A 23,128-nucleotide genomic window follows, 5' to 3' on the forward strand; every position below is an offset into this window, starting at 1 on the left:
GCTAGGTAACTCTTGATGAATCTTGGGAAGTTTCTAGTGGTGCAGAATGCAATTACTGATTGTATAACAACAGCAATCTAGCATTTGTGTGAATCACCTAATTTCTCCCAGGTTTAATTCAAGGTATTCTTTGACATATTAGCCAACCATCCATTGGCATATCGTATTTACTTTCTCCATTATGGGAGCCAGGGCCTCTACACATGTCTTGGTCATGTTATGCATCTAAGAGACCTTCTAGAAAGCAAGACAGTACATCACACTTGAAGCCCAGCAAGACCAAGAGCTGCCATTTACTTATTTCCCAGTTTATTCTCTCTAAGAACCCATAACAGCTTGCAGTAGTACAGACATCATATACATAAGTTAGTAGAGAAGTAAATAAATGGGATCTGCCCAGGATGTCCTTGTTGATCTCTATGAGGGATATTGCTGGCCTCATTGAAGATACGGACGGTAAGCCAAAAAGCCATGAGCCCTTAGGCCCTTGCCTCTTTGTTCGTGCCCAAGGGCTCGTGACTCTGTCTACATACAAGCTTTATAGGGTACCTGAAACAAAAAGGGGGGAAAGCCAATCCTTAGCCAGTAAGAGAAATATATATGACGCCACCCTAAACTGTTTTGGTCCAATATACCAACAATTTCATCATAATCATAAAAGGCTAACCCAAACTACCCTCTACCTTTATACTAAGTTAGGACAGAAAATCACCTTTTTCGTGGTTGCCCGAGTGTAGAATGATTTGGCCTTGAAGATTTACCAAACAGCATAATTGTATTTGAGCTGATTTTGGCAGCTAGGAGGATTAAAATACTATGAAAGTGGGTGTTAAGGCTGGTTGAGTTTTAATTACTCCCTTTGAAGAGATTATGGATTTTTATATTGGGAAAGATCCTTCCAAAACTGGCTTAAAGTCAAATCTACAGTGATTCTTGATTTCTATTGCCAAATGACATGCTGATATATGTGATTGCCATTGGGTTTTTTTTTTCATTTTACTTCATTTATACCCCTCCTTTCTCCCCAATGGTGACCCAAAGTGGCTTACATCATTCGCCTCTCCTCCATTTCCCCCCACAACAACCCTGTGAGGTAGGTTAGGCTGAGTATGTGACTGGCCCAAGATCACCCAACAAGCTTCCATGACAGAGTGGGGAATCGAACCTGGATCTCCCATCTCCTAGTCAGTCACCCTAACCACTATACCACACTGGGTCTCAAGGCTAGATCTGATGGACCTCACTTTGATCCAGCAAGACAATTCATACATCTCTACAACATTACAGCAGCACAATGAGTATCCACTTTATAGCAAAGTAAAATCACTCCGTAGCATCCCTGGTTTGGGGCAGGCAGTTCTGAGCTGGCAAGCACTCATCAGAATCACATGATTACAGCTGGGAGCCAAATCCTTGATCCAACCTTCCAACCTATAGAAAAATGAAAGGGTGGATCCTACTCCTAGCCTGCTACTCCACAGAGCAAATTTTATTTCGCTATTTAAATCTAAGGCGGCTTTCTCCAACATAAGTGGTTCTTCCATTGTAGGACAAAGAGGAACATGCCATCTCATTACAATTGACTCATGAACAATTCCTCGTCACAATTCCTACACCCATCTACAGGGTGTAGGAAACCCATTCGCCCGGTGGGGGAGCCCCCACTTGCACCCTTTGCCCCCCGCCTCCACTTACTTGGCCAGCAGGGGAGGAAGGCGTGGGAACAGGCCTCCTGGGTGCACCGCTGGGGTAGCACGACAACGTTACTGACATCATCACACTGCCCCAAGAGCACTCCTGCGCTTCAGGCATCATCCCCAAATCTCCAGGCAATTTCCTAGGCCACAGTTGGCAACTTTAATAACTGCTGAAAAGCAAAACAATATCACTGTGTTTAGTGTTGCCAAACTCCAGGTCGGGCATGAAGATCTCCCCGCAGTGCAACTGCTCTCCAGACTACAGATCCAGCCCTCCCCAGGCTCCACCCACAAATCTCCAGGAATTTTCCATCCTGCAGTTAGCAACCCTATCCATGTCCGACCCAAATCCATTTTGCCACAATCTGTAACCACGGTTTCCTAGCTTTCCCCAGCAGTTGTTTCCCCTCTTTATTTTATGCCATGCTTTCAAATGAACTAAAACATCTACAGTTTCCACCACCACACTCTTCCTATCCCCGTTTCTTCACCTTTCACCCTTTCCTCACTTGTCACACGTTCCAACCTCTTTATTTTATTTATCTCAAGGCTTGGCTACTAAACAAAGAGGTGGACAAAATAAGAGCCATTATCCAAGAGCTGTAAACTTGCTTTCCTGCTAGAAGAATGCTTGTTCTTTATCCTGCAAAGGGGACTAAAAGCAGACAAGAGAGCCATGTTGTGGGAAGCCAAGCAGAGGACATTTTTAGTAGCAGGCCAGGCCAGGCCAGGAATGGCCTCTTCCATTGAAGGTGAGGAGAAGCCTGTGTGGTTCCAGGGGGTTAGCAGGTCATACCAGCTTGGTTGTGTCTCCTTTTAGGACTTGGGCCAACCTGACTATAAAAAGAGGCAATTTCTATAAGGCCGAGCCATTCACATGCCCCCTTTCTCCCCAACTTGCTTTTATGCACCTCCTCAGAAAGCAGTGGCTGGCCATGAATGAGCTCCCCAAGCGGGACGGAAAGGTGGTTTCATAATTGATATTCCAGCTCATGGAGCTCAGTTTGGCTCCTGCTGAGCGTTTGACATGAGGAAAAATACTGTTCTGTGAGGTGGCAACAGCACCAGCAGCTGGGCAACCTGGGTAGCTGCCCAGAATCATTAGTCTGTGAAGGGGGCCCACACCAGGCCAGCTGCTGCCAGCTGGAGGAGGAACTCCATTTCGTTCCCTTCTAGAATCTTAATCACAGGATTGGACAGCCACTGACAGCAAGTCAGCTGAAGCTTCAGATAGCATTGGGTAATGGACGACGGAGAGACCAAAGCTGCCTCCATACATTGTAGGATAAGGCGTTATTTTTGGACTATAGCAATCACCCATAACTGAATTTGTGGACCAGACAATCCAGTTGTTATAGCACAAGAATAGCGCTTTATCTGACTGTGTGGATGCAGCCAAAGATAAAATCACTGTCCAAAAGACTGCAAGGCAGCCCCTTGGTGCCCTCTGAAAATCTATAATAGCAGGTGAAGTGACAACTTATTAATAACACTGACTTTGTTCATCTCTCTGAGTGGGGAACTAATCTGCCTAGAAGTGTAGTATATAAGCACAGTAGTTATTTACTTCATTTATATTCTGCCTTTCTCCCCAATGGAGACCCAAAGCGGCTTTTCTCATTCTTCTCTCTTTCATTTATCCTCACAACAACCCTGTGTGGTAGGTTATGCTGAGGGTATGTGACTGACCCAAGGTCACCCAGTGAGCTTCCATGGCAGACTGGGGATTTGAAGTTGAGTCTTCCAAATCCTAGTCCAACATCTTAACTAGGGGCCAAGCTACACATGACGAATGACACTTGAACGGCAAGTGGATTGAGTGGAGGGCAAGTGAACAGGGAGAAATACACTTGCCATTCAAGTGTCATTCGTCATGTGTAGCTTGGCCCTACTACACCACACCAGATTGCACTTGTCTCACTTGTGACAGCAACACAAATGGCATGTGAGGTCTTCAGGGGGTTCATCACTAGACATGGGCACGAATAGCATTACGAACAGAAAAAACCCATGAACAGCCCATTCGTCTGTTCGCGAACAAGTCTTTCGTGAGGCTTCATTCTAAACGAACAAGTGGTCATTACAAGCCTCGTTTGTTGCCTTCGCTAGCCATTCGTCAAGCCAGACAGTCTGGGGCCTTTCAATCAATTCCACTGGCGACAGCAGGGACTGAACTCTGTCTGAAGTCCTTCTGGCTTTCCTTCTGGCTTTAACCTTTCAAAGTAGCTTCCAGCAGAGTGTCCCGTTTTTGCTACTGTGAAGAGAAAATGACAGCAAAGGGGGGGGGGGGACACACATGGATCATGCCTTTCCCAGGGTGCAATCTGTCTGAAACTTGGGGGGGGGGGTCTTTGGAGAACAGTGAGGACTATGTCCCCTGCAAATTTGGTGGGTATTGGACATTGGGAAGGTCAGTATTGGACACTGGGAAGGTCAGTTTGTAACCCTTCGAAGTAGCTTCCACCAGAGTGTCTCGGTTTTGCCACTGTGAAGAGAAAATGACAACAAAGGGAAGGACCCATGAATCATGCCTTTCCCGGAGTACAATCTCTCTGAAACTTGGGGGGTGTTCGGAGAACAGTGAGGACTATGTCCCCTGCAGATTTGGTGGGTATTGGACACTGGAGAGGTCAGTTTGTGGGGTGTTTAAAGGGCCCTGCCCCTTGCACGTGGCAGGAAAGGGCCCTTTAAACTATCAGGTGGCAGGGGGGAATTCCCCCTGCCGCTTGCCAGCTGATAGTTTAAAAGGATCTTTAAGGGGCCATGAACAACGAACATGTTTGTGAACAGGGTCATATTCGTTACTGTTCGTTGTTCATTGTTTGTGGATGGCAACAAACAACAGCTTGTTGTGGGGGGGGTGTTCGTTCGTGCCCATGTCTATTCATCACCACAGCAACAGATTCAAGGGTAGTGATAAATATGGCACTTTTTGTCTAAGCAAAAGGGCCAGGAAAGGAAAGGAGGTAGTCATTTTCTCCATTAAAAAAGAGGCCAACAGGATTTTGAAGGAGACCCTACTCTGTCTTTGGAATAATGGTTCATCTGTCCCAGACGACCAAGTAGCATGAAAACCTAGTCTGGGCACACATTTCTGACAATTGGACAATCATTGCACTATAGCAATTATTTGCAACTGTATTTTCCTGTGTGGCCAACACAATTAAGTTTTGAATGAATGTTAAACACAATCATAGTGTAAAAGCCAGTGAGATGTGGGTGCAGCTCAAGATAGGCAGTCCAGACATTTACTTCATTAATACCCCACCTTTTTTCCAACGTACCTTGTATTGTTCTCTCTACCATTTTATTCTCACAACCACCCTGTGAGGCAGGTAGGTTAGGCTGACTGATTTGATGGTCACCCAACAACCTTCTATAGCAGAGTGAGGATTTGAACCTGGGTCTCCTAGATCTTGGTCTGAAACCCCGCCCACTACTCTACACTGGTTAGATGACTAAGAGTGTGTAGCATCCCTGTAGAGTCTGTGGGCCAACATACTGTTCCACTCATCTCAACTTGGGAGAGATCTGATAGGAACCAAGAGAGCTATCTAGTGGCCATCTCCTGGCTATTAGCTCCCACTGAGAAAGTATCCACAGCCATTCAAGATCATTATCATTCTTTTGTCAAGTTCCTGCTCCTATTATGTACCATGATAGACAACCCTATAGTGATAGACAAATTAGAAGGCAATCTCACCACAATCCAAATATTTTTTAGTTTTTTTAAAAAATTCATACACCGAAAAACAATACAAATATTGTGACTGGTGCAAATCAGATATACAGGAGCTGATAAGTTTTCTGTGGTAGGCATGTCAGAGTAATATTCTTATACAGAAAGCCTGCAGATGGCAGTACAAGAATTTCACTGTTCCTATATCCAAGCTGTCTCTTTCTGCCCATTATCAGGACAGTAAAAATGTGCCCATGGCTTTCATTCCCTCAGTCTGAGAAACAGAAATGTGTGCTGTGGCGCAGCATATTGGAAATGCCATGTGTCTTTTGACTTGCATGCATGCGGACGTACAGGCTAGTGGAGGTGGCCGGCAGCAAGATGGTTTTGGTTAACATGGTACGATTGGACCTACTGGCTTTTCGTATCTTCCAGTTCTATGGCTCTCTGAAACACCAGGGCTTGGATCTTGCTGATGGAAGGATTTCCAGCATCAGAGCAGACGTTCCTCGCCTTCCCCCTCGCTCTGCAGCCTGAAATGCTGTTCTTGGGAGACAGAGGACCTCCCCAGGAGCCGCATGAGGGGAGCAGCAGCAGTGGAAGCGGGGAATCGGCAAAAATCACTCCCCTTCTGTGTGCAGACATCGTCCATCATGGGGGAGAGAGTGCAGCGTGGTGGGCTAGGATCTGGGAGACCCAGGTTCAAATCCCCATTCTGCCATGGAAGCTCAATAGGTAACTTGGGGTCAGCCTCACTCTCTCAGCCGAATCTACACCCCAGAGGAGTTGATCTGAGGATAAAAAGGAGGCGAGAATGATGCTGTGAGCTGCTTTGGATTCCCACTGGAAAGAAAAGAGGGGGGGGGGGAGAGAGAGAGATGAAATTGACTTCCCCCCCCCCCGCCCTCCAAGCTACAAGATTTTGTTGATCCGAATGCCAAGTCAATTAAATCTTGTCCTTTGGAGGGAGGGGGGGGTCAATTTCATCTATATATGACAGTAGCTGACTTATAGTCATAGCCAAAGACCTGTGAAAGGGGATGGGTTAGTTTTTTTAAGCAGAAAAGTGGCAGATAGAAGAGAGAGGTTGATGATAGGAGGAGGGCCTGTATCTCGCTGAAAACCCCTACAGTCAGGTTGCAACTTGCAACACAACTTTATATGCTTTGTTTGTGTAAAAAGTGAAAGACACTTATGCTGCCCCTTGTCTCAGGTTACAGAAGGAAACATACTATAGACACAGAGGTAGAGAGGTCAAGATATGTGCATCCCATCTTCCTTCTGGGGCTATCCCTTTGACCTGTAGATTGCTGCTCTCAGGGACTTCTTTCCGTCCTCCTTCTCCCTCTCTAGCGCACACCCACTTCGATCCGACTTGCTGCCATGGAGGATGCAGGACTTGCCTCCTGCATCCACCAGCATTCTAGTTTTGATAGATTAGAATAGACTCACTCTCTCTTCTCTTTCCCCTTCTACATATGCTCTTTCATAACATATGTTATGAATACAGGGCTACAGCAGCATTGTCTCAATCCAACAAAGGGCAGTGTCAGCATACCCTGAGGTGGGGCAGCTATTGGGTTCCAGAGAAGCTGTTGGGGCCATGATTGCTGACCCTCACCCACCCACACACCTCCCCTACCACGCCTCTGTGTGCCTTTCCTTGCCCATTGGCTTGCAAGCACTCCATCAGCCATGCTCCCAGCCACCTGCCCGGGGGCCCCTGAAACCTGCAATCAGCAGTGAGCCAATAGCTGATGTTGCTTGTCAGCTATTTTGATATTTACACAAATGCACAGCAGGAGACACTGGCAAAAGAACATCTTGCTCTAATGTTGGTATGACGTTCCCTCATCCTTAAACCACAGAAATGGCACCAGACGCATTTTAAAATTCCAAAAATAACTAAGAAGTTTATTTACATTAGAAGAGAAAGGTCAGGTGAAGTCAGAGGTTAGGAATTCCTGAGGTAAAATTCAGAACATGCACAGATTTCTGTTCTTAATGCTCTTCACTGTTACTTAAGGCTTATGTTTTGAGGCTTTGGTTCCTTCATTTCCCCCCAAGCACTCTAGTATACTTTCTTTCAGTATTCTCTTTCTCTTCTGAGGTTAGGAAGGCTGGTAACCATTTTCTAGTACCCAAGCCTCCTCTCTTCACACACCAGTGCTTTCCTTCAGTTGTCAGGTCTCCACAGGCAGTTTTCAACCACACCCGACAAGGGATATCTGCTTTCCAGAGCTACCTCCCTGATCAGTGGGTAGTGAAAATCTCCTCTCCTTAGAAGATCTACCCCTTTCGTTGTCCTGTTTGAGAATCTGCACCTACTTCCCAAACTTCATTGCTAATTTTCCCAGTTCTCCTGTTGGAGTCGAAACTGCTCTCAGTGAGGGTCTCTCAACTCCACACACTGGATCTCTCTCTGCTAGGACTGAAACAAGATCCTCTTCTTTCCAGCTTATGCTACTCAATCAGATCTCCTGGATCCCTGCCACTCAAAGCTCTTTGATTCTGAAAGGGATTAACCCTTAACAGTCCTGCAAATACATGTGTAGAGCCAGGTTTCTTTATGACACGCAGACTGTCACATTGGGTAACTATCTGTGGCATACATTACCACTCCATGTAATAATTGATAATTGTCTATAGGTGAGAGATTATAGTTGCTGTCAGTATGAAATCATCGCTTTGCGGTTTTTGAAAGCCTATCAATGCTACTGTTTGCTTTTGCTAAACCCTTTCAAAGCACCACCCTATTATTTTTCCATTGTTCCCTCCTCCTGCCAGCATGGAAATTATGGATTCCGTTCCCCTCAAAAAAACTTAGCTTAGTAGTGCAACATTACAGCAAGAGTTCAATTGTCTGAAGAGCATTGTGCAATCTGATACCTACTGCAATCTACTATGTTGAGGTCAAGGAATAATGGTAATATAATCTCTACATGTCCCTTTAAAAAGAATCAGTTGCCTTCTGGATGCATCTAAGCATGCAAGCAGGAGATGGGAATAGGAAGAGTGAGAGATATTGACAAATTGATGAAATTTGTCTGTTTCTTTCTTTACTTTTATCTTGCCCATTTTAAAAGTTTGGGATAGGATATAAGGAATTTAAATCAAATGAACAAGTCCCCCCCCCCACCAGTAATGCTTGTGAAAGAACTTTTTTTAAAAGTTCAATGGATAAAGAGGTAATTAATTACTCAAACCACACTGGATAAGCAAACCAGTAATTTTAAATAAAAGTAAAAAGAAGATCAAAGAAATATGGGGATGGGACACAGAAGTGAGGGGTTGTAGGCATACAACGGGGATTAGAAGACTTGCTATTGGTCATGAGGCACAGAAATCCTAGGCTTTCTCTGTCCCTTATTTGTGAGATTCCTTCCATATACCCATTTTGTCTGAGTATGCTGAGTTTTAGGTGCCAAGTGAAAATGTTTCTATTTATCCAAGTGGCATGTAAAATTATTTTCCTGCTGCTTTCTACTTTAGAGTCTCTTTGATTTTTTTTGTTGGTGGTGGTGTTCTTAGGGTTTTGCTTTGGCTATTTTGATATGTTAATATTGTATTTCTAACAGTGTTCTATGCTATCTCTTGAACTTCCTGGGTTTGATAGGCAGGACATAATTGGCTTTAACTGGTAAAATAAATGAGTAAGTGTTGTATAGAGAAGGTGGTTGTGGTTGTCCGGGGTCTGAGGTTCAGCCCCCGGACTTACCGGGAGGAGGAGATGGGAGGCAGCCAGGAGACAGCTACCCAGCCGCCCCAACTGACACCCCGGTCTAAAACCCAACAGCAATAGAGGGAGAGAGAGAAGCACCAAAGCCTCAGAAGGTCAGACAGAGCAGGTGGAAGCCAGCTAGCCCCACCCTCTGGGGGGAACCTAGGAGCCCAGACAGGGGGAATGAGAACAGCCAGAAAGGGACCCCACCAGTGGGAGAGGGCACAAGATGCAGGGATGGCCAGCCAGCAGTAAGCCAGCCGGCAACCTTACCTGTAGTGGAGGAAAGGCAGCACAGGGCCACGCCCCAACCTGCGGGCAGGCTAGAAGGTGCTAACAAGAGCAAGATGAGGCTGGGAGCAAAGCAGCCCCAGGTGGGACTGCCTGAGGCATTCGGTAGAGGAAGCCCCGCAGCCAGCAAAGAAGGTGCAAGTGTGGCTGCCCAGAGCAGCCAGCAAAGCAACTGCAGGTGCCTAGGACAGCCAGGGCCATGGCTAGAGGGCTGGGGGTGTGATTGGCAGATGGAGCTGGGTGTCAGGTCCAGTGTATATATAAACTGTACTGACTCCATTTTCTAATGCTTCTAGTGTTTAAGTGTTTTTTCCCCAGGTGCACCAGTTCCCAGGCAGCATTCCCACCAGAGGAGATTGTTGTGTCTAACACCGTTCCACCAAGCATTGGCCTTGAAGGAGAGCAGCTTCCCAGGACTGAAAGACGTTGTTTTGAGAACTGTGGGGGGAGGCTGTTCCAGATGGGTATTGTTACTCTGTATCCTATGCTTGCCCTTCATTGGTAACAATGATCATGTACCATCCTGAGTCTCCTATTCAGGACAGTGGACTATAATGGACCTTTTCTGCAATAAAACTTCTTTTGCCAGACACTGGACTTATTCTTGCTTCTAAAGGGAACTTTGCAGAGAGTGCCTTATCTAGCCACAGTCTGACATTTTGTTACCAATCATGTCTGAGTCGGGCCCAGCGGAATCCAAGGTTGTCCCGGACAGGGATCCTTTGTTTGAGCCGTATGTGTCTCCCGACAAACAACCCGTGCAAGCCCAAGACTCCCAGGAGCTGGGAGCAGCCGGGAATGGAACCGGAGTCTCCACTTCCACCCCGCCTCTCATCGACCTCAGTACTCGGGTCGAGACCGAGGCCGACCTCGGGGCAAGGCCGAAAGCGACCGCTCTCCCCTTGATCTCGGTACCTACCCCGTCGGAGTGGGGTGCCAGACCCCGAGAAACTAGAGAGCGTCGGGTAGGTGGGCTCCATCCTCGAGTTTCTATGGAAAGGCGCCGAAGCCTAGGAACCGTCCTGGAGCTAGACAGCAGCCAATCATGGAACTATTGGAACAGGACGCTCGAGCAGACGGAGGAGGACACGTCTCGCCGCGGCGCCCTGAGTTGGGATTACTCCGAACTTGCTCCGTGGAAAGAGCCAACGGAAGTCCCTGAACAAAGTTGGGAGCAGATACAAGGTCGCACCTATGCGGTGGATACCGGCATCTCGGCCGTGACGGGCATGGCCAAGGGAATTCTAGCCGCGAGATCGAGAGTCGTCCAAGGGGACCCTCCTCCTTGGGGCCCCTTGTCCCCGGTGAGTGCATCGAATGAAGCTTCCATGAGCGAGCAACCGGGGGCGAGTCGTATGCAACAGTTAGAAGCTAAACTGATGGATATGGAAGAAAGTTTAGCTCGTGCCATCCATTTAATTTCGGCAATGGGAGCAGGGGAAAGATTATCCCCTGAAGAGATGGCGATACAGATAGCTACCCTTCAAAGTGTCATTTCCTATCCGGTGGAGGATGCCCAACAGCAGCCGTCATCTACCGGCGAAGGGGGCACCTATCTGGGCGAATCGGGAGAGCAACCCGAGGAACTTCCCGCGCAGCACGAAATTCCACCGAGAAGGGATGACCCGGTTGAGCCACCCGGAGAGACCCCCACAGAACAACCTAACCAGGAAGGGGATGCGCCGCCAGACGAGACTCCCGTTGAGAGGCCTACGGAAGGTGAAGAAAAGCCAAGTGATACACCGGTGATACCCCCTCTTACTTCTCCTATAGAGGTCCGGCCGGACCAAGAGGGAGCCCCTCGTCAACCGCCAGACACTGTCCCCGTCGGGCAACCTACGGGAGAAGGTCCAATAGCGCCCAGAGGCCAGCCGCTGCTTCCTAGATTGACAACGCCCGGAGGGGCAAGCCCGCGCGGCCTTCCACCTACTCAACCCTCGCCGCTGCGGCCCCTCTTACCTCGACCGCAGCTCATACCGGTGCAGCAGCCCCAGGACCAGCCCGTCTTGCCACCCCCGAGCCAACCGGGACGGCCTGCACCACTACGACCCTTTCGACCACCTCCGCAGCGGCCGATCCCCAATCAACCACACCAACCTACTCCACCTCGACAACCACCGCCAACGCCTCCTGTGTTACCCGCCAGACCGAGAATACCGCCACCTGCTCGCCCGCCATTGCAGCCGCCGGCCCAACCAAGACCAACCCCGCCAGCGCAACCACGGCAACCTCCGCCCGCACCACCAGTTCAACCCCAGCCGGCACCGCCAGCTCGACCGCCGCCAGCACAGCCGGCACCGTTGCCCCTACCGAGACCCCAGTTACCTCCGCCTGTGCCTCAGGGACAACTAGAAATGCCGATGGACTTTTACCCAGCTCCTGCTCCGAGACAAGAACTCCCGATGGGCTGGGTAAAGCTGGAAGCCACCTTCGATGGGGATCCCTCCAAACTGGGATTTTTCTTAGTACAAGTGGTACAGTTTTTCAACCGTTGGGGGCACCTATTCGGCAGTGAGGCCAGTCAAATCGAACATCTCGGATCTCGTCTACAGGGCAAGGCAGCAGACTGGTATGTAGGACTATACAATGTCGGGGCTCCAGAACTCGATACTCTTCAGGGGTTGGTGGATGCTATTCGAGCCCAATATGAAGACCCCTTAGAGGAAACTAGGGCCCGAACAGAATTGCAAGCCATCAAGCAAGGCAGCATGACAGCAAGAGACTATGTTACAAAATTCCGACAATTAGCAGCCAAGTGCCCCAGGTGTGAGGAGTCCACCAAAATTATCCTGTTCAAACAAGGCCTTAACCCGAGACTTTTGGACAGAGCCCTCATGCAAGACAATCCCCCCACGCTGTTAGGGTGGATCCAACTCGTTTGCGAAGTGGAGAATCGCATTTTGGAAGTCCGTTTGGTTGAACAGCAACAACAAACGGGACAAAGAAGACCATTAACCTTACAGAGGGCAGCACGGGGAGCTAGCTACGCCACCCGTGGAGCGAGAGATGCTAGATGGCAACAAGGGCTGTGCCTGCATTGCGGACAGGCTGGTCACTTTGCAGCACAATGCCCTTACCGGCCTGTGCAAAGACCTCCGCTCCAACTACGCCGTCCAACTCCGGCTCAGTTTCCTGCGCCCCAACGCCCGACTCCAGCACCCCGGACGAATAGAGGTCGCGGCACTTCCCAAAGGCCAGCCTCAGAGAGAGGGTTGGAAGCGGAAGAAGTCATGGAATATGATCCCGCTTCCCCAACCGCAGAAGTCAATCCAGAAAGTCCCCAGTCGGGAAACGAAATGGATCTGTCGTAAAAGGACCCAAACGACAGATCCACCAGAAGCCCGTCCCTGCACGGGACCGGCCGCCTGGGTCCATTTTATTCATGCCAGTGATTCTACTCAACCCTGAGAGGAAGATGCACATTCGGGTGCAAGCCCTTATTGACTCGGGCTGCTCAAGAGACATTATCGCCCCTGCGTTAGTCAATGGACTAGTCCTACCAACCCGGGATTTACAAAATCCAGTAATCTTTGAACAAATGGATGGTACCAACATGAATCCTGTAACAACGGAAACCATCCCAGTGATCACAGGCATGGGGCAACATTGGGAGAAGAGGTCCTTTGTCATCAGCTCCACTGCCAAGTACCCGTTAATTCTAGGCAGTAGATGGCTATGTGATCACAACCCCTATATAGATTGGGCACAAGGATGTATTACCTTCAGTCACACCAACTGTAAAAATCACCGTTGGAATCAGAACTGGGGCGAAGATCCAACTCATAAAGAAAAGGCCCTTCTCACCCAAGAAGAAGTCAACCAAATACCTGAACCGTACTGGCCTTTTCTAAATGCTTTCTCGGAGGAGGAAGCAGATACTCTACCCCCGCACAGACGAACGGATTGTGCGGTAGAAATTTTACCCGGAGCCTCACTGCCCAAAGGACGGCTCTATCCCATGAGTCTCCATGAACGTGAAGAGCTTCGGAAATTCATTGACACCAACCTCCAACGCGGATTCATACGCCCGGCCACCAGCCCCCACGCCGCTCCGGTCCTCTTCGTGAAAAAGAAGGATGGCGGACTCCGATTGTGCACGGATTTCCGAGGGTTAAATGCGGTATCCACAAACAACGCCTATCCTATACCGCTCATCCGAGACCTTCTCAACGTCGTGGCCCAAGGTAAGATCTTTACAAAATTAGATCTAAAAGATGCTTACTTCCACGTTCGTATCAAGGCGGGGGATGAGTGGAAAACTGCTTTTAATACGCCCCTCGGACAATATGAATACTTAGTTATGCCTTTTGGTTTGACGGGAGCCCCATCTGTATTCATGTCCATGATAAACGAAGTTCTACACGAATTTCTGTACAAAGGGGTGGTGGTGTACCTTGATGATGTGTTAATTTATTCGGACAACGAGGAGGAACATATTCAAACAGTACAGAAAGTATTAGCCACCCTGATGGAGAATAATCTGCCCATCAAGTTGTCCAAATGTGAATTTCATAAAACCGAACTCACTTACCTCGGGTATTGTATCTCCCAAGAAGGTCTGAAAATGGATCCAGCCAAAATACAAGCGATCCAAGACTGGCAAACACCCACCACCCGTAAAGAACTACAATCCTTCCTGGGTTTTGCCAACTTCTATAGGGATTTCATAGCAAACTTCGCCCAAATCACGCTCCCTTTAACAGACTTGCTAAAAACCAAAGATAAAGGGGACCAAGCTAAAAAACCATCTTCCAAGCTGCTATGGACCCCCGATTGCCAGACGGCCTTCGAATATTTAAAAAAGCAATTTGTAACGGAACCCGTCCTCTCCCACCCCAACGAACAAGCCCCTTTCATAGTACAGGTTGACGCCAGCGATACAGCGATAGGGGGAGTTCTGCTGCAGAAGGGGGAGGATGGGAGACTACGGCCTTGTGCTTTCTTGTCTAAAAAGTTTTCGGAGGCGGAAAGAAATTGGAATGTGTGGGAGAAGGAGGCCTTTGCAGTAAAAGCAGCCCTCACTAACTGGAGACATTGGCTGGAGGGGGCGCGTTACCCTTTCGAGGTCTGGACGGACCATAAGAATCTGGAGGCCCTCCGAAGCCCGCGCAGACTGAATGCTAAGCAATTGCGATGGGCGGAATTCTTTTCCAAATTCAACTTCACTCTAAACTATCTCCCGGGCAAAAGTAACTTTTTAGCGGACGCCCTATCGCGCATGCCCCAACACAGGAGCAAGAGGGAGGAGACTGTTGACACTGTATTCTCACCTACGCAACTTGGGGGCGTGGTGACCACTCGCAGTCGGGCCAAGCTGCCCCTCCCGGCTAACCAAGAGTGGAAATCGAAACTCAAAACTGAAGTGGAGAAGGAGGGGGATAGGGCTCCACGAAACAAACTAACCCAATCCCCACACGGGGATTGGCTAGCTGGGAGCAAATTTTATGTCCCAAACAGCCTCAGGCTGGAGATCTTACAGCGCTGTCATGACGCTCCCACTGCTGGACATTATGGGTATTTGAAAACTTTGCACCTGATCCAAAGACAATTTTGGTGGCCGGGCATGCGCAAAGACATTTCCCAATACGTTAGTTCCTGCCCTATTTGCCTCAGCGCCAAAACCAGGAAAGGGAAGCCTCCGGGTCTCCTACAACCCTTGGAGACACCGAACAGACCCTGGGAAGTAATATCTATGGACTTTATCACTGATCTACCTATCTCTAAAGGACATAATAGTATTTTAGTTGTGGTAGATCTGTTCTCCAAGCAAGCTCATTTTATCCCTTGCACTGCTATACCCTCCGCTCGAAAACTAGCGGATTTGTTTCTAAAACACATCGTAAAATTACATTCTTTTCCGTCCAAGGTGATTTCGGATCGCGGCGGACAGTTCGTTGCCAACTTCTGGCGGGAGCTTTTGAAAATGTTGAATATTGAGCAAGGCATCAGTTCAAGCCACCACCCACAAACCGACGGGCAATCCGAAAAAACAAATCAAATATTAGAACAGTTCCTTCGTTGCTACATCAATTTTCAGCAAGATAATTGGGTGGACCTCCTCCCTTTGGCCGAGTTCTCATATAACAACAGTGTACACGCTTCAACGGGAGAGGCCCCCTTCAAAATTGTCTACGGAGCCCACTTCAATCCCTTCCCGTTGGACGCACCCCCTCTCCATTCCTCAAAATTGCCAGATGTATCTTCATGGTGGGGGGAGGCGGCACAGCAATGGACTCTCATTAAAAAACACCTCGAAAAAGCCAAACTGGATTACAAAAAATACGCAGACCGCCATCGTGTGGCCGAATGGGAATTGCAACCCGGAGATCATGTGTATATTTCCACAAAAAATCTGAAAATAGCTCAAACAAGCCGCAAACTCGCTCTAAAATTCCTAGGACCTTTTCCTGTGCGCAAGATAATAAATAAAGTGACTGTTGCTGTAACTTTGCCCAAGAACTTGCGCCATGTGCATGATACGTTCCATGTCAGCCTTCTGAAAAGAGCTCCCACCGACAACAAATGGCACGTCAAAGCTCCACCCATTCCAACTTTGATTGACGACCAAATACACTATGAGGTACAACAAATCTTGGACTCTAAGCTCAAACGAAACCAGCTTTTTTACCTCATTCGCTGGAAGGACTTCGATTCTGGTTACGATGAATGGGTGAACTCTGCACATGTTCATGCTCCTAGATTGACCAAAGCTTTTCATACTCGCTATCCATATAAGCCAGGGGGGGATCTATTTTAAGGGGGGCAGAATGTCAGGTCCAGTGTATATATAAACTGTACTGACTCCATTTTCTAATGCTTCTAGTGTTTAAGTGTTTTTTCCCCAGGTGCACCAGTTCCCAGGCAGCATTCCCACCAGAGGAGATTGTTGTGTCTAACACCGTTCCACCAAGCATTGGCCTTGAAGGAGAGCAGCTTCCCAGGACTGAAAGACGTTGTTTTGAGAACTGTGGGGGGAGGCTGTTCCAGATGGGTATTGTTACTCTGTATCCTATGCTTGCCCTTCATTGGTAACAATGATCATGTACCATCCTGAGTCTCCTATTCAGGACAGTGGACTATAATGGACCTTTTCTGCAATAAAACTTCTTTTGCCAGACACTGGACTTATTCTTGCTTCTAAAGGGAACTTTGCAGAGAGTGCCTTATCTAGCCACAGTCTGACACTGGGAATGGGAGAAGGGATATAAGGGAAATTCACTCAGAAGGTGGGTGGTGAGTAAGGAGCAAGAAGTGGGAGAAGGAGGGCAGTATGGATTGTGTAGGAGCATGATGGAGTTGGGTAGAGTGAGAGAGGAGCTGGAAGGAAGAAAAGCGTGGAAGGTGGAGGAGAGGAGGAAGATCGAGACTGGAGGAGATAAGGAGGCTGAAGGCTTTGGAAGGCAAGAAGTAAGGGGAGGCAGCCAGGACTCCATCAGGTTGAGCAGACCTGTGAGTGGACTGAGAGGGAGCAAGGGTGATGTATAACCCCCTCCTTCCACAGAATGAGAACCTGTGTTGTCCCTGACAACCTCCCAGAGTCAAGATCAGGCGCCCCAGCGCCCAGAATAGCGACACCCGGGGCAGAACCTGACAGTTCTAACCTTGGCTTCTTCAGTTAAAGGATCTTGAGGAGCAGAACTGGGGAGGTTCTGCTTCTCAATATCAGAGGAGCTGTTGTTAGTCAGACAGTATTGAGCTACAGGAACCAATGGGCAAATCCTTATATCAAATAGCTGTCATTTAGGCCCAATTATGCTTCACAATTCAAAGGATAATGTGGTATACTGAAACAAAGACGATGTCAAGTAACATTTCCTAAGCAAAACATGGCCCATTTCCACATGCCCTTAAAGGGACAGTCCCCTCATGGAACTCTGGTGACATCTCCTTTTGCAAAACATTTGCAGGCTGTTTGGCTTCTATTTTTCGCACCTTTTCTTTGACTGCAGAAAGTGCTTTCCAGAAAAATGCCAAAAAAACGGAAGCCAAACAGCCCACAAACATTTTGCAAATGGAGACATCTGGATTCCTGGGGGAAAGCCACCAGCATTCAGTGAGTAGGCCATCCCTTTAAGGGTGTGTGGAAACCGCCATGGTTTCAAACCTTTTCAAGTGTGACATTTTAGGTTATGGAAGAAAAGGGAACAGAATAAATAGACAAAGCCCCCTCCTCCACTTAATAAATGTGCAGGGGGTGGGTTGCTATTAAATCCATTTTTTTAAGTCATGCTAGTGGTGGACAAAGGGTTGAACTTAGATAGGGAGTGGATGGGGACCCATTAAGTCCATCCCCCCCCCCTCCACCATGATGCTCACTTGGTGATCTTCGGCCAGTCACCAATTCAGTGTAGAACCTACTTCACGCAGTTGTTGTGACAATAAAGCGTGAACCCCCATCTGTGCTGCCTTGGAGGAAGGGTGGTGTACAAAAAAGTTAAATTAATCAGAAGTGTCTGGACAGAAAATCAACGAACCACTAGCAATTTAACTTGCCTACAAAATGATTGTCCCTCAGCTTTAGCATCATTCTTATTTCTCTTCTCTTGATAATATTTCTTGCATCATTGACTCTTAGACTGACTTATCTGGACTGAGTCTGTGACATTAAGCCATACACTTGCCACTCTGCATAAAGGCAGAGGAAGCTGAGAGAAGTGAATGTCAGGGAGCATTCAATGATTTGGCAGCTCTTATATACCGGAGAGCCTTCTGGCTGAGCTCCAAGTCACGGATCTCAACACCAAATGCTGATAGCTGTTCTCGCTAGATGTAAAAAAGAATGCCACATCAATGACAATTGACATAATAGACTGATGTTGTATTTAAAGTGCTTCAAAGCATCTTGGCAACTGTGGTTTGAGATATCCATGATATAGTCCTCACAAGTTCTCAGCCTGACACTCATAAGTAACTTCTCTCCTTGTAGTCTTGGGGTATTTATCTAGTAGTACATTTTGGGTAGATGGGATAGATGGCAGTATCCTTAGTTTCAGACAATCAGATATCACAGTTAATGTTCCTACTACATTAAAAGGATATATGAAGGGCTGCCATAAATGAATGTACTGTGACAACTCGTGTCACAAATGTACTGTGATAATACATATGTCGCAAAGCCAAAAAAAGTGATGTTTGGGGAGAAAAATACTGTGACGTTTTAGAAATATACTGATGCAAACAAGAACCTGTGAGCAACTTGCAGGGAGAAAACATTCTAACCCCCAGTTGTCATCAATTCCTACTGCAGTTCCTTTTTATTTATTTTATTTTTGTCATTTATGGTCCACCTTTCTCATTGAGACTCAAGGTAGATTACACAGGGTGAGATTAGTACAGTCAGTTTCAAGGACAGTTTCATAAACAATGCCGTAGGGTAAATAAGCACAAGTTTACAAAGATATATTAGCAAGAATTCAATACAGAGCTGAAGAGAAGCTAAAACAGAACATAAGCAATTCTAGGGCCCCTCACCTTTTGCTCCTCACCTGTCTAGCCCAATCCTTTTTCCATCCTTCCACTCTTCCCTTTTTTTCCCCATTTCCTTTCTTTTTGCTGCCTTGCCTACCCGCTTGCCTGTAGTACTTTCACGATCTCAGTCAGCCTACTCATCATCACCTTCCCCCTTCTCTGTCACCTTTACAATAACTGCCTCACTTCCTCCTCCATCTGCTTGCATTACTCACCCATCAGCAGTATATCCTTGCAGTTCCTGCTGTCTTCGCCTGTTTCTCAAGTTGCTAAGCAACTTTCAAAATGGCGGCCAAGATCTTGTAACACCACAAGATCTCATTTTAATTTCTCCCATAAAATAAGGATTTCAATTTTTAAAAATCCCTCAATCTTTTCCCTCCATTTTCAGATTTTAATGCAAACCCAGGAGCTATCCAAGGTTTGTAAAAACATTCAGCTTATCAGAAGATGGCCTGATTTTGTGTGTTTTTCAATCCACTTTCTAGGGTCACTGTTCAGGATTAAGATATATGATGGTAAGAACTTCCTTAGGGAGTAAAAGTCTTCCACAGAGACAAGAAGATAATTAAGGGCATAGCTATACCATAGCTATTTGACACATTTATAATAAGACATTGCTAAACAGATATTCAAGGTGGTATGTATTCTAAAGTATTACAAGACAAAATTTTGAAACAATAAGACAGTAGAAATTCTCTCATGCCATCAATGGCCTCTGAAGGATTGGAAAGCATGAACTTGTTAGCCTGGGCTACCCTTTTCTGCTTTCCATCAGAAGACATGTCTTTAAGGACCAGATTACATGTTACAATGTGTAATGGATACTGCCTGCCTTCCATTAACCCAGCTCTACATAGACAATCACATAACAGGTACAAGGGAATTCATTTCCCAATTGTATGGGGCCCTGATTTGGATGAGGAGCACAGCACAGAGAGAGAAGGGGCTTTAGCCTTCCTCCTGCACCATTTTTCTGACTCAAAACATCCCTGGGGCATTATTTGTCCCATGGGGGAGCTGTAGTCAAGTCAGGGGAGCCACACACTATGTGTTAAAAATGTGATGTTAGTTTGACCCTAAGAAGTCCTAAAGAAGGTGCAGGATGAACTCTGCATGCTCTGGGAGCTTCGCATGCATGCTAAGACGTCTAAAAAGATTAGTACTGGGTTCCCCCCTCCCACCGGGAGGTTAAGGGGATCTGGCAACCCTACAAACACATGGTGCTCGCGTGCTTCTCAGTGGGCTCAACAATGTCATTTCCGGAGGTGACATCATCATGCCGACCACAGGAGCGCTCCCGCATTTTGCATGAGGCCAGTTTTTGGCCCCAAACAGGTCAATTCTCAAAGATCTCCCACAATTATAACTGATCTTTGGATCTTTGGATCAGTCCTTTGGAAGCTATGGCAGCTTGAGAGTGAACTCAATGGAATCACATCCCTACTGAGTCCAGATTCTGCCCCCAAATCACCAGAGATTTACCATTCCAAAATTGATGCCTTATTAGGGTAGCCATCCCCCTGCCCGGGGTGGGGGATCCCCTGATTTCCCCTTTCCCCCGCACCCACTCACCTGGGTGGCAGGGGGCACGCTCCTTGGGGCGCCCCCTCCTCAGGTGGCATGGCATCCCCCCACTGGGGTGGGCGCTCTGGCGCCAAGAGAGCAGGCGGCAGCTGTGGCGGCACAGAGAGAGCAGGTGACGGTGGCAAGAGTGGGCTGTTCTCACCACCGCAGCTGCTGCAACCCACTCCCTCACTGCGACCGCCACCGCCGCCACCACTGCCCTTTGCAGCCCGCACCAGCAGGACAAGGGGTGCAGCAGCAGCAAGCTGTGGCCACTGCTGCCCCTGTGCAGCCCGTACCGGCAGGAACAAGGGGCATGGTGACGGCGAGATAGCAAGCTTCCTGCTCTCTCTGTCCCTTCCCGGCATGCATGACGTCATCATGCAGGGCGCCCTTTGACCCTGCGTGATGACATCACTCCTGGAAGTGATGCCGTCATGCATGCTGGGAGTGCGTGCACGCGCGCAAAGTGTGCACACAGGCAGACCCTCTGGAGCAGCCACAGGGTAAGAGCCAATGTCCCAGTCTCCTGCCAGGAGACTTGATGGACCTGGCAACCCTATGCCTTATGGATAGATTAGTCCTAAAGGGGCTAGAATTCTCCACACCTTTACAAAACTACCGTTCCTGGTATTCTGTAAGGAAAATCATGATCATTGAACTGAAATAAATATAAGTTTGTTTTTTAGTGTAGTTATTCCCTAGCGCACGTAGATATTCGGTCAGAATCTATTGGCCACCAAGGCATGGCTTCACACTATCAAATATTGGTTGAGACACCATTTTAATTCTGATCCCCCTAGTTATACGTATCATTTATTATCTGAATTTGCCAACTCTAGTTGGTCAGTCTGTATTGAAGCTAAAATAAGTTCCTTGAACTTATCTATAGAATCTTTATCCCTGCTATCTGAGTCTGAGGCCTTCTCAAAAATAAAATCCAGTCTTTTGGGGTTAGAGTTACAAACTCTCTATAGTTCTGCTAATAGAACTTGTTCTCCCCTAAACTTGGGGATTGTCCCTAATGTAAGTTTCCCAGCAGTATACCTTTACCAACTGTTGGCTCCCAATTTACGCAGAGCCTTTTCTCTGGCCAGATTTAATGTTCTTCCTTCAGCCGTTTTATCTGGCAGATTTCATGGGACTCCTTATTATAGCAGGTGTTGTCCTTGTTTGATGGACTGTGTTGCAACTGTTTCCCATGTTCTTCTCCAGTGCTCTTTTTATCTGGCGCCATGCCGGGATCTTCTACATCCTATATTAGCCCAACTTTCAGAGTTTTCTGATGATTTTAAGGTTCAGTTTCTGCTTGACAACCCAGATGGGGAAATAACTGAAATAGTAGCAAAGTTTCTCTACAGTGCCATGGCTATACGCCCTGACAAGTAATATTCTATACTGGTTTTGCTGTACTGTTGCCCTGTTCCTATCTGTAATTTTGATCTCATTCTGTATGGACTCGTTTCTGTATTTGATATCTTATATTTTATATATGCCAATAAAGGCTTGCTTGCATGTAGATATTCTCTAGCGGTTATTGAGATCAGGTCTAATATAGTTCATTAACTTGCCATTCTGTATGACTGCCAATAGGGAAACTAACAGCATCTGGAGGTTTATGATGACGCTCTTTCTGGCTGGTAATGTATACACCTTAATATTTCATAATCACCATAGCCAGCCCACAGTTCTCTTCGCAGCCCATGAGATCAGGTTTTGAATGGCAGCAAAATATGTTGATGACAGACAGCATTGTAGCACAAAGGTGGGCCTAAATCTATGCAATGGCCCTAATAGCACAGAGCAATTAAATCTGCGTTATTGGTACTTAAGTTATGGGCAGGGTGACAGTTGGCTTTTGGGATGAAGCCCTCAATCAGAGCCAGAGCACAAGCAGAGATTACTGACTGCAGCATTGAAAAGTGAGTCAGTGTTATCCAGGTATAGGACAATTATTACATGATTAATAGCGTAGGAGAGACAGTGTGAAGAGCTGGCGTTGCATGCAGCCTTTCAAGAACGCTGTTAAGCAAGAGATTTGTGCTAAATACAATTTCTGCTGTATCTGCTGACAAAAATGAAGTGGAGAATATGTGTTTGCAAGGGACATACTGTCACTGGTTATTATTTCATATTAATTTATCATTGCTCTTAACATATTCATTTATATTCACTTATCCCTAATCATTTCTCTTGGTGAGACATATTAATTCTTACATTTTTATCCCACCTTTCTTCAGTTATGGAACTGAAGGCAGCATACCTAAAATTCCCTGTCACATATTAACTGGGGTGGGGCTGTGGCTCAGTGGTAGAGCATCTGCTTTGCATAAAGAAAGTCCCAGGTTCAATCCCTGGTATCTCCAGATAAAAGGATTAGGTAGCATGGGATGTGAAAGACCTTTCTCTACTTGGGGATCCTCAGTCACACAGAGCAGGGCATCCAGGGGTTCTACGGTGCACACCAAGGGGTTACCCTGTGCCCACTTGCCTCTTTCCCAAAGCAGTTTTTATTTATTATTTCCTATTTATGTTACTTATAGTGTGCCATTCCTACTGAGACTCAAGGCGGATTACACAGGGTGAGTTAGTACAGTCAATTTCAAAGACATTTTAATAAAACGATGAAATGGGGGCTCTAAATGCAAATTTGCAAAGATTTAAAACCAGCAGCCCCGAGAACCAAACTTGGCCTTTCTCTACCTC

The 23,128-nt window shown here is 47.1% G+C and overlaps 1 long non-coding RNA gene across 1 annotated transcript in view; it reads right to left on the bottom strand.

Moving 5' to 3' along the window:
* Positions 1 to 494: 494 nt before the first annotated feature.
* The window catches only part of LOC129329328 (uncharacterized), a 29,308-nt gene continuing 6,674 nt past the window's right edge, over positions 495 to 23,128 (bottom strand). The window contains exons 2-3 of the long non-coding RNA XR_008596944.1: positions 1,696 to 1,867; positions 495 to 549 (exon numbers count right to left, since the gene is read on the bottom strand). This is a non-coding gene — a long non-coding RNA (uncharacterized LOC129329328). The remainder of the gene's footprint in view (positions 550 to 1,695; positions 1,868 to 23,128) is intronic.

The sequence above is a fragment of the Eublepharis macularius genome, chromosome 4 (genome assembly GCF_028583425.1).
Source record: "Eublepharis macularius isolate TG4126 chromosome 4, MPM_Emac_v1.0, whole genome shotgun sequence".
In the NCBI taxonomy this organism is placed as follows: domain Eukaryota; kingdom Metazoa; phylum Chordata; class Lepidosauria; order Squamata; family Eublepharidae; genus Eublepharis; species Eublepharis macularius.